The sequence below is a fragment of the Sminthopsis crassicaudata genome, chromosome 6, assembly GCF_048593235.1.
Source record: "Sminthopsis crassicaudata isolate SCR6 chromosome 6, ASM4859323v1, whole genome shotgun sequence".
NCBI classification, from domain to species: Eukaryota; Metazoa; Chordata; class Mammalia; order Dasyuromorphia; family Dasyuridae; genus Sminthopsis; species Sminthopsis crassicaudata.
This window is the reverse complement of record NC_133622.1, coordinates 197,491,670-197,504,277: the sequence shown is the minus strand read 5'-3', so window position 1 is coordinate 197,504,277 and position 12,608 is coordinate 197,491,670.

Here is a 12,608-nt window from a genome sequence, read left to right as displayed (position 1 = left end):
GGAAAACACCCCATTGAACGCTGCAGATCTAGAATCCCCTTGTTAATTAGGCCAGGGTTGTCTGTACAAGACAAGATCTGTTTCAATCTCGCCTCTATTTTGCTGACCTGTTGCCTCAGTTTCTTTAACTGAGAGAGTGGATATTAGCACCTACCTCCCAGTGATGTTCAGGAGAGAATATGTGTAAAGTGCTTAGCACAGTGCTTGGTACATAGGAGTTTAATAAATGCTTGTTTCCTTAATAAATATTGGTAAATCGGAAGTGATTCGAAGTGGAAAAATGGCAGAGCTACCAAGGAAAAACTCCAACAGTTCTTGCCCTCAAGAAGGTGGTTTTCTGTAGATGAGACCCTCCAAGCCCAAGCCCAGAAGTGGAAAGCCCAAGATGGAGGATGAGAAGGTGCTGTCAGAGAGCAATCCAGACCTCCTCCTCTTCCACCCCCTGGGAGGATTCCCAAGGCCAAGCTAAGGACTAGCTCTGGAAGCCGGCTTGACTGGCTTGTCCAGGGTCTTCTGGGGCCCTTCAGCCAATTAAGGCTGCATCCTGCTTGGGAGTTAGTTTGGTTTCATTTTCTTGCCAGAGCCTGTACATCAATTCCCAAGAGGTATTGTTCCAGCTTTATCAATCAGTGCAAACATCTTTTGTGGCTAACCTGACCTTTGCCACTATCTATGGAATCAAATCAGACGGGGTTTTCCCATCTCCAATCTTGCCGTCTCCAGAGCACCCATTTGCTTTTCTAGCACTCTTACTATCCCCCTTCTTCATCCAGGGGATTTAGGTTCCCAGCTTCTGAAGAAAGGTTAGATTTTCAGAAACAGAAGTTTGACATTTCAGTCATATAGATTATAATGAGCACAAGTCAGGCAGAAGAAACTTCAAAGGGGGAATGGGGGGCTCTAGCACAAGCCTGTGGGGACACCAATTATTTTCTGGCTCAGCCTTCCCCTAGAGCTGAGGGGAAGCACCTGGATGCAAATCTCTAAGCCAGTCCCTTGTCATTCTGAATTGCCCTTCTGGTGTAGAATGGCTGCTCTGCTCCTCCAGGAAGATCCAAAAGACTTCAGCAGGGCCAGTTCCGAGCTTCTCTGGAACTTCTCTGGCTAGAACACAACAGCCCTGCTGCTTGTTAACCCCCACTACCTCTTTGCTCCCAGATTTTCAGACGGTCCCCAGCCTCTGATGGCAAAGGGCCTGCTTACAGTTTTTTCACAATCTCAAAGAAGAACAAATCTGCCTCCCTCTCTTATTCCCAAACCCAGATAGGATAGCCAGATTTACCCATCAGCAGTATGGGCTAGCTGCAAATAAGGGAAAAATGTTGTTTACCCAATAAGTTTGCCAACAAGTATTTCTTTAGGATTAACCAGCTGGCAAATATAATCATCAGATAGTAAAGAAGAAACTGGGAAATATCACTAATCATGTGGGAGCTGAAAGAATGACAACTTGAAACTTTTGGAAACAGAAAAAAAAACATTTTTTATTTTTAAAAACACATCAAACTCAGAAACATCATCTCTCCCCTTCCCCCCACCAGTACAATAAACTCCAAAGTATAGATATCAAAACTCCCCAACAATCAAACTCAGAAACATCCTCTCTCCCCTTCCCCCCACCAGTGCAATAAACTCCAAAGTATAGATCAAAACTCCCCAACAACAATCTAAATCCCGTTTCAAGTAGATTTCCAAAGACATGTTTTCAATATCGCCAGAATCTGGTCACTCTGGCTTCAGTATCTCCTTTGCTTCAGTATTGGCTTATAGGTTGCCTGAAAAGATAAAATGTGAAAGCATAAGTGAAAGATATGTGTCCATTTGATATACTGGAAAAACCATCCACGAACTGCAATATTTTGGGGGGGGGTTGTATGTATATTTTAATCCAGCTATTCATTCTCTTCTGCCTATAAATCTCTTTTCTACTTCTAAATCCCTTTTTTTAATCTAAATATCTCTTTTCTACCTATAAATGGCTTTTCTTCCTATAGAGCTGTTTGCTACCTATAAATCACTTTTCTTCCTATAAATCACTTTTCTACCTATAAACTTTTCTACTATAAATCTATCTTTTCACTTATCTATCCATCATTATCTTTTTAACTATGCATTAAGTGTATCTATTCAATCTATTTGTTTATCTTCTCTATCTGATTCATCCATTACCAGGAATCTATGTATCTAGTCTACCAGTCTATTAGTCCACTCATGCATTCTTCTATTCACATACTACTCCCTTTGCTGTCAGGATGCAACTGGGTTGTTGGGAAGAGAACATCACCTTGAAGTCAGAAAACTTTGGGTGTTCTCCGGCATGTCACAATGAGCATCACACAATGAGGTCTCCATGGCCAAGGTAAGCAAGTCAACTGCTCATCTGATGAGGATTGTGCTCAGGCTTTATGCGCAAGTCTTCTTTTAACAATATTTTTTAGGAAACCTCTTTATTTAGAAAACATATGGACTTCCGGACAAAGGAGTAGTGGCAGTAGTAGGAGGTGGAGGCGTAGAAGAAGTAGGAGTATTATGAGTAGTAACAGTAATAGGAAGAGGAATAAAAGTAGTGATAGAAGTAGTAAAAAGAGTAGTAATGATAAAAGTAATAGTAATGGTAGTAGTATTAATAATAATAGGAGTAGGAATAATAGTAGTAGAAGAAGTAGTAATAGCAACAGTAATAATGATAGGAATAGGAGTGACACTAGTAGGAGTAGGAGTAGGAGTAGCAGTACTAGTAGGAGTAATAGAAATAGTAAAAGTGGTAGTAGAAATAATAGTAGTAGTGGTAGTAAAAGGAGTATTAATAGTAATAGGAGCAATGATAGTACTAGTAGCAGGAGGAAGAGATCTAGAAGGAATAATAACAATAATAAGAGTGGCAGTAATTGTAGTAGTTGGTGGAAGAGTAATAGTAGTAATCGTAGGAGTAATACTAATAGGAGTAGGAAGAGGAGTAATAGTAGAAATAGTAGTAATAATAATAGGGGTAAGAGTACAAGTAATAATGGTAGTAGTAAGAGAATTATCTGACCTTTACACAGTGCTTCACCATCTCCCGAATTCTATAGATCATCTCCTCAAATGCTACCCCTAAGGCTCAGACCAAGTCTTGTGGGAACAGCCAGACTCTCCCATCCTTGGGCCAGGGAGATGCATGTCCTGTTATTTCGGGTTCGGTACCTGTGTTCCAGGCTTCAGGGAAGAAACGAGATCTTTCAACATTTTGGCTTCTGATATTGTCACCCCACCAACCACAAAGAGGATCTGGAGTGGATGGTCACCGGGATGAGGGCGGCCCACCTCTAACAGTCACCACAACAAGGATGGGGTCAGCCCTCAGAAGGGAATGCCAGGTTAATGTTGCTACAAATGAACTATATAAAATCCAAGAGAAAATATATGACTCATTAATGATCAAATACAGATCTTACATTCGGACACAATGTTGCTAGATTTTCACTGTGGAATCACAATTTTAGAACTGGAAATGTAGTTTCCTAGTGGTCATGGAGCTCAACTATCTCATTTAACATGTGAGGAAACTGAGGCTCAGGGAGTTTAAAGTGATAATATAAAGTCATGAAAGTAAGAAATAAACAGCAGAGCAAAATACCACTTGTTTAATGTTACTTTATTACAGTGTCTTTCCCCTACCCCATCCCACCACTTTTTTTTTTTTTAAGAGTAAATATGTTTAGTTATAGGTTAGAAGATTGGAGTATGGAAATATACACACACATATATGGACACCCATACACCCATATATAATGTACACTTAGAGGTAACACGATAGTATTAACAGGATCTGTTTGAATCTTGTCTCTGCCACTTACAACTTGTATGCGCTTGAACAATATATTAACTATACTAAACCTCCTTGTGTCTCAGTGACTTTCTTTGTAAAATATGGAAGTAGAAACCCTGAAATATTGCTGCCAGCTCAAAATCCACGATGCTGTGACTCTACTTGAAAACAAATAGTTCTCAGAGGCTTATCCTCTGTGGAGCAAACATGATTGTATCATTCCCAATTTACAGAGGAGGAAATTGAGGCAAACACAGATTAAGTGACTTGCCCAGAGTCCTACAGCTGGTGTTTGAAATCAGTTGCTGATTCAAGGGAGGTCCAACAGTGTTATCCACTGAACCAGCCAGCTGCCTATAATTTTAGAAAAAGTCTTCATCTATATGTAATTGAATTTAACAAGCATTTATGAAACCTCTAATATGAGCAAGTCATCTTTTTTCTGGGAACCAGCCATAGGATGAGGAAAAAGAAAATAGTTTCCGAACTAAAAGAATTTGCTTTTGTTTGTTTGTTTGCTTTTAAGTGTAGGCTCTCTATTTCCCAGATTATTTGTACTTCTAGTTTATATATAGGGCTAGTCAGCAACCAGGCCCTACCTTGATCTCCTATTAACACTGACTGCAGGAGGGAAGCTGCAGGTACATTATCTCTATGTAGATGCTTTACCTTCATGAACAGGTTAAATCCCGTTTTAAGTCGATCCCGTGGCTTAAGATGCGTTCAATATCGCCAGCATCTGGTCACAACTGGTTCAGTATCTCCTCTGCTTCAGCAGTGGCTTATAGGATGCCTGAAAAGGTAAAATGTTACAGCATAAGTGAAAGATATGTGTCCAATTGATCTACTAGAATAACCATCCACAAAATGCAATTTTGGGGGGGCGTGGGGGAAGAGGGGAAGAAAGAGAAGTCAACAATTTCCCAAGCCAGATAGAAAGCAACCATTTTAGCTTCTATAATATTGAAGAATAAAATATAATAGTTTAATACTGACGTGAAGGCAGTCTCAATCTATGACAGCAGCCCTTGGTATCATGCTGATGAGGGCCCAAATGGATCTCTCTCTCCAGTAATTTATTTACTGATTTACCTAACCCTCCATTGACTCCTTCATTATCTATGTATAATTTAAGGCAGCTATTCATTCTCTTCTGCCTATAAATCTCTTTTCTACCTATAAATCTCGTTTCTTCTCCTAAATCACTTTTTTAACTATATATATCTCTTTTCTACCTATGTATCGCTTTTTTCATATAAATCTCTTTTCTAACTATAAATCACTTTTTTTTCCTATAAATATCTTTGATAGCTATAAACTTTTCTACTATAAATCTATCTTTTCACTTATCTACCGATCATTATCTATTTAACTATGCATCAAGTGTATCTATTGAATCTATTTGTTTACCCTATCTATCCCATCTATCTATCAGCACTTATCTATGTATCTAGTCTATTAGTCTATTTGTCCACTCATCTATTCTTCTATTCACATACTACTCCCTTGGCTGTCAGGATCCAACTGGGTTGTTGGGGAGAGAACATCCCCTTTAAGTCAGAAAACCTTGGGTGTTCTCAGGCGTGTCACAATGGGCATGACACAATGAGGTCTCCATGGAGAAGGTAAGCAAAGCAAATGCTCATCAGATGAGGGTAGTGCTCACCTGGTATGTGGGTTTTTTTCTTTTTAAAAATTGTTTGAGGAAAGCTTTTTATTTACAAAACATATGAAGGGGTAAGTTTTTAACACTGACCCTTGCAAAACCTTCTCTTCCAACTTTTCCCCTCCTTCCTTCCACCTCTTCCCCTAGATGACAGGGAAGATGACAGGGGATTCACATGTTAAATATATGAAAATATATGCATAATCCAATGTATGTAAAAATATTTATACAATTATCTTGCTTATGCATAGATTGTCTTCCTAGTTCTTTTTGTTGACATCATTTTCCCCAATAGAATATAAACTTTGCGGGCAAGACCATTTTGTTTTTACCTTTATGTCTCCAGGGTCTAGTGAAATATACGACCCCTAGTGAGTATGTAATATATGTTTGCTCCTTGTTTAATTGAGCTTTGCTGATTGAGTAGTCTAAGGAAGATGGATGAGGTGGGCTACCAGATGAATGATATGGTCACAAAGGACACAGGGACCAGAAACTGGGGACATGAGTAGAAGCACCAGCGGGAAAGGGAGCCAAGCCCACATATTGCTCTTGGGATGGAGCCTAGGGTTTGGCTGCAAAGCAGAAGGAGCTAGGGCCACGGTTAAGACCCCAGACCGCTTCATCCGGTACCTTTCATCATGTAGAATTTGGAAAACACCCCATTGAACGCTGCAGATCTAGAATCCCCTTGTTAATTAGGCCAGGGTTGTCTGTACAAGACAAGATCTGTTTCAATCTCGCCTCTATTTTGCTGACCTGTTGCCTCAGTTTCTTTAACTGAGAGAGTGGATATTAGCACCTACCTCCCAGTGATGTTCAGGAGAGAATATGTGTAAAGTGCTTAGCACAGTGCTTGGTACATAGGAGTTTAATAAATGCTTGTTTCCTTAATAAATATTGGTAAATCGGAAGTGATTCGAAGTGGAAAAATGGCAGAGCTACCAAGGAAAAACTCCAACAGTTCTTGCCCTCAAGAAGGTGGTTTTCTGTAGATGAGACCCTCCAAGCCCAAGCCCAGAAGTGGAAAGCCCAAGATGGAGGATGAGAAGGTGCTGTCAGAGAGCAATCCAGACCTCCTCCTCTTCCACCCCCTAGGAGGATTCCCAAGGCCAAGCTAAGGACTAGCTCTGGAAGCCGGCTTGACTGGCTTGTCCAGGGTCTTCTGGGGCCCTTCAGCCAATTAAGGCTGCATCCTGCTTGGGAGTTAGTTTGGTTTCATTTTCTTGCCAGAGCCTGTACATCAATTCCCAAGAGGTATTGTTCCAGCTTTATCAATCAGTGCAAACATCTTTTGTGGCTAACCTGACCTTTGCCACTATCTATGGAATCAAATCAGACGGGGTTTTCCCATCTCCAATCTTGCCGTCTCCAGAGCACCCATTTGCTTTTCTAGCACTCTTACTATCCCCCTTCTTCATCCAGGGGATTTAGGTTCCCAGCTTCTGAAGAAAGGTTAGATTTTCAGAAACCGAAGTTTGACATTTCAGTCATATAGATTATAATGAGCACAAGTAAGGCAGAAGAAACTTCAAAGGGGGAATGGGGGGCTCTAGCACAAACCTGTGGGGACACCAATTATTTTCTGGCTCAGCCTTCCCCTAGAGCTGAGGGGAAGCACCTGGATGCAAATCTCTAAGCCAGTCCCTTGTCATTCTGAATTGCCCTTCTGGTGTAGAATGGCTGCTCTGCTCCTCCAGGAAGATCCAAAAGACTTCAGCAGGGCCAGTTCCGAGCTTCTCTGGAACTTCTCTGGCTAGAACACAACAGCCCTGCTGCTTGTTAACCCCCACTACCTCTTTGCTCCCAGATTTTCAGACGGTCCCCAGCCTCTGATGGCAAAGGGCCTGCTTACAGTTTTTTCACAATCTCAAAGAAGAACAAATCTGCCTCCCTCTCTTATTCCCAAACCCAGATAGGATAGCCAGATTTACCCATCAGCAGTATGGGCTAGCTGCAAATAAGGGAAAAATGTTGTTTACCCAATAAGTTTGCCAACAAGTATTTCTTTAGGATTAACCAGCTGGCAAATATAATCATCAGATAGTAAAGAAGAAACTGGGAAATATCACTAATCATGTGGGAGCTGAAAGAATGACAACTTGAAACTTTTGGAAACAGAAAAAAAAACATTTTTTATTTTTAAAAACACATCAAACTCAGAAACATCATCTCTCCCCTTCCCCCCACCAGTACAATAAACTCCAAAGTATAGATATCAAAACTCCCCAACAATCAAACTCAGAAACATCCTCTCTCCCCTTCCCCCCACCAGTGCAATAAATTCCAAAGTATAGATCAAAACTCCCCAACAACAATCTAAATCCCGTTTCAAGTAGATTTCCAAAGACATGTTTTCAATATCGCCAGAATCTGGTCACTCTGGCTTCAGTATCTCCTTTGCTTCAGTATTGGCTTATAGGTTGCCTGAAAAGATAAAATGTGAAAGCATAAGTGAAAGATATGTGTCCATTTGATATACTGGAAAAACCATCCACAAACTGCAATATTTTGGGGGGGGGGTTGTATGTATATTTTAATCCAGCTATTCATTCTCTTCTGCCTATAAATCTCTTTTCTACTTCTAAATCCCTTTTTTTAATCTAAATATCTCTTTTCTACCTATAAATGGCTTTTCTTCCTATAGAGCTGTTTGCTACCTATAAATCACTTTTCTTCCTATAAATCACTTTTCTACCTATAAACTTTTCTACTATAAATCTATCTTTTCACTTATCTATCCATCATTATCTTTTTAACTATGCATTAAGTGTATCTATTCAATCTATTTGTTTATCTTCTCTATCTGATTCATCCATCACCAGGAATCTATGTATCTAGTCTACCAGTCTATTAGTCCACTCATCCATTCTTCTATTCACATACTACTCCCTTTGCTGTCAGGATCCAACTGGGTTGTTGGGAAGAGAACATCACCTTTAAGTCAGAAAACTTTGGGTGTTCTCCGGCATGTCACAATGAGCATCACACAATGAGGTCTCCATGGCCAAGGTAAGCAAGTCAACTGCTCATCTGATGAGGATTGTGCTCAGGCTTTATGCGCAAGTCTTCTTTTAACAATATTTTTTAGGAAACCTCTTTATTTAGAAAACATATGGACTTCCGGACAAAGGAGTAGTGGCAGTAGTAGGAGGTGGAGGCGTAGAAGAAGTAGGAGTATTATGAGTAGTAACAGTAATAGGAAGAGGAATAAAAGTAGTGATAGAAGTAGTAAAAAGAGTAGTAATGATAAAAGTAATAGTAATGGTAGTAGTATTAATAATAATAGGAGTAGGAATAATAGTAGTAGAAGAAGTAGTAATAGCAACAGTAATAATGATAGGAATAGGAGTGACACTAGTAGGAGTAGGAGTAGGAGTAGCAGTACTAGTAGGAGTAATAGAAATAGTAAAAGTGGTAGTAGAAATAATAGTAGTAGTGGTAGTAAAAGGAGTATTAATAGTAATAGGAGCAATGATAGTACTAGTAGCAGGAGGAAGAGATCTAGAAGGAATAATAACAATAATAAGAGTGGCAGTAATTGTAGTAGTTGGTGGAAGAGTAATAGTAGTAATCGTAGGAGTAATACTAATAGGAGTAGGAAGAGGAGTAATAGTAGAAATAGTAGTAATAATAATAGGGGTAAGAGTACAAGTAATAATGGTAGTAGTAAGAGAATTATCTGACCTTTACACAGTGCTTCACCATCTCCCGAATTCTATAGATCATCTCCTCAAATGCTACCCCTAAGGCTCAGACCAAGTCTTGTGGGAACAGCCAGACTCTCCCATCCTTGGGCCAGGGAGATGAATGTCCTGTTATTTCGGGTTCGGTACCTGTGTTCCAGGCTTCAGGGAAGAAACGAGATCTTTCAACATTTTGGCTTCTGATATTGTCACCCCACCAACCACAAAGAGGATCTGGAGTGGATGGTCACCGGGATGAGGGCGGCCCACCTCTAACAGTCACCACAACAAGGATGGGGTCAGCCCTCAGAAGGGAATGCCAGGTTAATGTTGCTACAAATGAACTATATAAAATCCAAGAGAAAATATATGACTCATTAATGATCAAATACAGATCTTACATTAGGACACAATGTTGCTAGATTTTCACTGTGGAATCACAATTTTAGAACTGGAAATGTAGTTTCCTAGTGGTCATGGAGCTCAACTATCTCATTTAACATGTGAGGAAACTGAGGCTCAGGGAGTTTAAAGTGATAATATAAAGTCATGAAAGTAAGAAATAAACAGCAGAGCAAAATACCACTTGTTTAATGTTACTTTATTACAGTGTCTTTCCCCTACCCCATCCCACCACTTTTTTTTTTTTTTTAAGAGTAAATATGTTTAGTTATAGGTTAGAAGATTGGAGTATGGAAATATACACACACATATATGGACACCCATACACCCATATATAATGAACACTTAGAGGTAACACGATAGTATTAACAGGATCTGTTTGAATCTTGTCTCTGCCACTTACAACTTGTATGCGCTTGAACAATATATTAACTATACTAAACCTCCTTGTGTCTCAGTGACTTTCTTTGTAAAATATGGAAGTAGAAACCCTGAAATATTGCTGCCAGCTCAAAATCCACGATGCTGTGACTCTACTTGAAAACAAATAGTTCTCAGAGCCTTATCCTCTGTGGAGCAAACATGATTGTATCATTCCCAATTTACAGAGGAGGAAATTGAGGCAAACACAGATTAAGTGATTTGCCCAGAGTCCTACAGCTGGTGTTTGAAATCAGTTGCTGATTCAAGGGAGGTCCAACAGTGTTATCCACTGAACCAGCCAGCTGCCTATAATTTTAGAAAAAGTCTTCATCTATATGTAATTGAATTTAACAAGCATTTATGAAACCTCTAATATGAGCAAGTCATCTTTTTTCTGGGAACCAGCCATAGGATGAGGAAAAAGAAAATAGTTTCCGAACTAAAAGAATTTGCTTTTGTTTGTTTGTTTGCTTTTAAGTGTAGGCTCTCTATTTCCCAGATTATTTGTACTTCTAGTTTATATATAGGGCTAGTCAGCAACCAGGCCCTACCTTGATCTCCTATTAACACTGACTGCAGGAGGGAAGCTGCAGGTACATTATCTCTATGTAGATGCTTTACCTTCATGAACAGGTTAAATCCCGTTTTAAGTCGATCCCGTGGCTTAAGATGCGTTCAATATCGCCAGCATCTGGTCACAACTGGTTCAGTATCTCCTCTGCTTCAGCAGTGGCTTATAGGATGCCTGAAAAGGTAAAATGTTACAGCATAAGTGAAAGATATGTGTCCAATTGATCTACTAGAATAACCATCCACAAAATGCAATTTTGGGGGGGCGTGGGGGAAGAGGGGAAGAAAGAGAAGTCAACAATTTCCCAAGCCAGATAGAAAGCAACCATTTTAGCTTCTATAATATTGAAGAATAAAATATAATAGTTTAATACTGACGTGAAGGCAGTCTCAATCTATGACAGCAGCCCTTGGTATCATGCTGATGAGGGCCCAAATGGATCTCTCTCTCCAGTAATTTATTTACTGATTTACCTAACCCTCCATTGACTCCTTCATTATCTATGTATAATTTAAGGCAGCTATTCATTCTCTTCTGCCTATAAATCTCTTTTCTACCTATAAATCTCGTTTCTTCTCCTAAATCACTTTTTTAACTATATATATCTCTTTTCTACCTATGTATCGCTTTTTTCATATAAATCTCTTTTCTAACTATAAATCACTTTTTTTCCTATAAATATCTTTGATAGCTATAAACTTTTCTACTATAAATCTATCTTTTCACTTATCTACCCATCATTATCTATTTAACTATGCATCAAGTGTATCTATTGAATCTATTTGTTTACCCTATCTATCCCATCTATCTATCAGCACTTATCTATGTATCTAGTCTATTAGTCTATTTGTCCACTCATCTATTCTTCTATTCACATACTACCCCCTTGGCTGTCAGGATCCAACTGGGTTGTTGGGGAGAGAACATCCCCTTTAAGTCAGAAAACCTTGGGTGTTCTCAGGCGTGTCACAATGGGCATGACACAATGAGGTCTCCATGGAGAAGGTAAGCAAAGCAAATGCTCATCAGATGAGGGTAGTGCTCACTTGGTATTGTTAGGATTACTAGGTGAGAACTCACGTTGTCTGGACAGTGACAAGGTGAGAATTCAGGTTGTCTGGACAATTACAAGGTGAGAACTCAGGTTTACTTGATAGAAGGAGCAAACTCATTGGCTGAAGTGGTTCTTCCCTGAAGCCCTTGCATTATCCCACGCCCATTCTCTGGGAGGATAAAGGAGGCAACAGTGGGCCTGGAAAGTCAGTCTGCCTGGAGAAGGATAAGAGCTGCAGGTGATTCAGAGCCAGGATTCAAGGAGAAGACTCTGCACTACATCTGGCTTGATGCAGCTCTCTGCAGGAAGGGAAGTCACTTCTCTGGACAAGAGTTAACAGCAACTCCCTGGAGACAACAGTTCACTACAGGAAGAAGAATCTGTCTGAGAGATTTGAGTAGACACAGCAGATCTCTTCCCAGAGAGCGATCCAGCAGCTTCTGGAGACGACAGCACGCTACATTTGGCGTCCACACGTGGGGCAAGGACTTTTGCTTATCCTGACAAGAGGAGCTAGACCAGACCTTCGCAATTTGGCGCCCGAACAGGGACAGACACGGTCCTGATTCCAGTGGAAAAGCCTCCCATCCAGATCTCAGTCTCTCTGAGCCAGAACTGTGAGTAACGAGGAAACTTTGTTAAAGATTAAGTGAGCGTGCTAATAGATAAATAAGGAACTTAACTTGTTAAGGGCTAAACCAGGAATCTCTTATAGCTGAAATGGGGCAGATGTTAGCTATATTCAATCCCTGGACCTCAGCCGACTCATCCCCAGCCCCAGAAGCAACCTCAGCTCCACCCCCATTCAGGAGTGGTACTATAGAGAGTATAATCAAGATAATTGAGGAGCAGAGTTTACTTGTAACATGGGTACAGATTGCTAAACTCTTGGCTGCATTAAGACGCACATCCCCTTGGTTCTTAGAGGAAGAAAAGATAGATGTAGATAAATGGAAGCTAGTGGGATTTGAAATGAAAGAATTTTATGCAAAAAATGG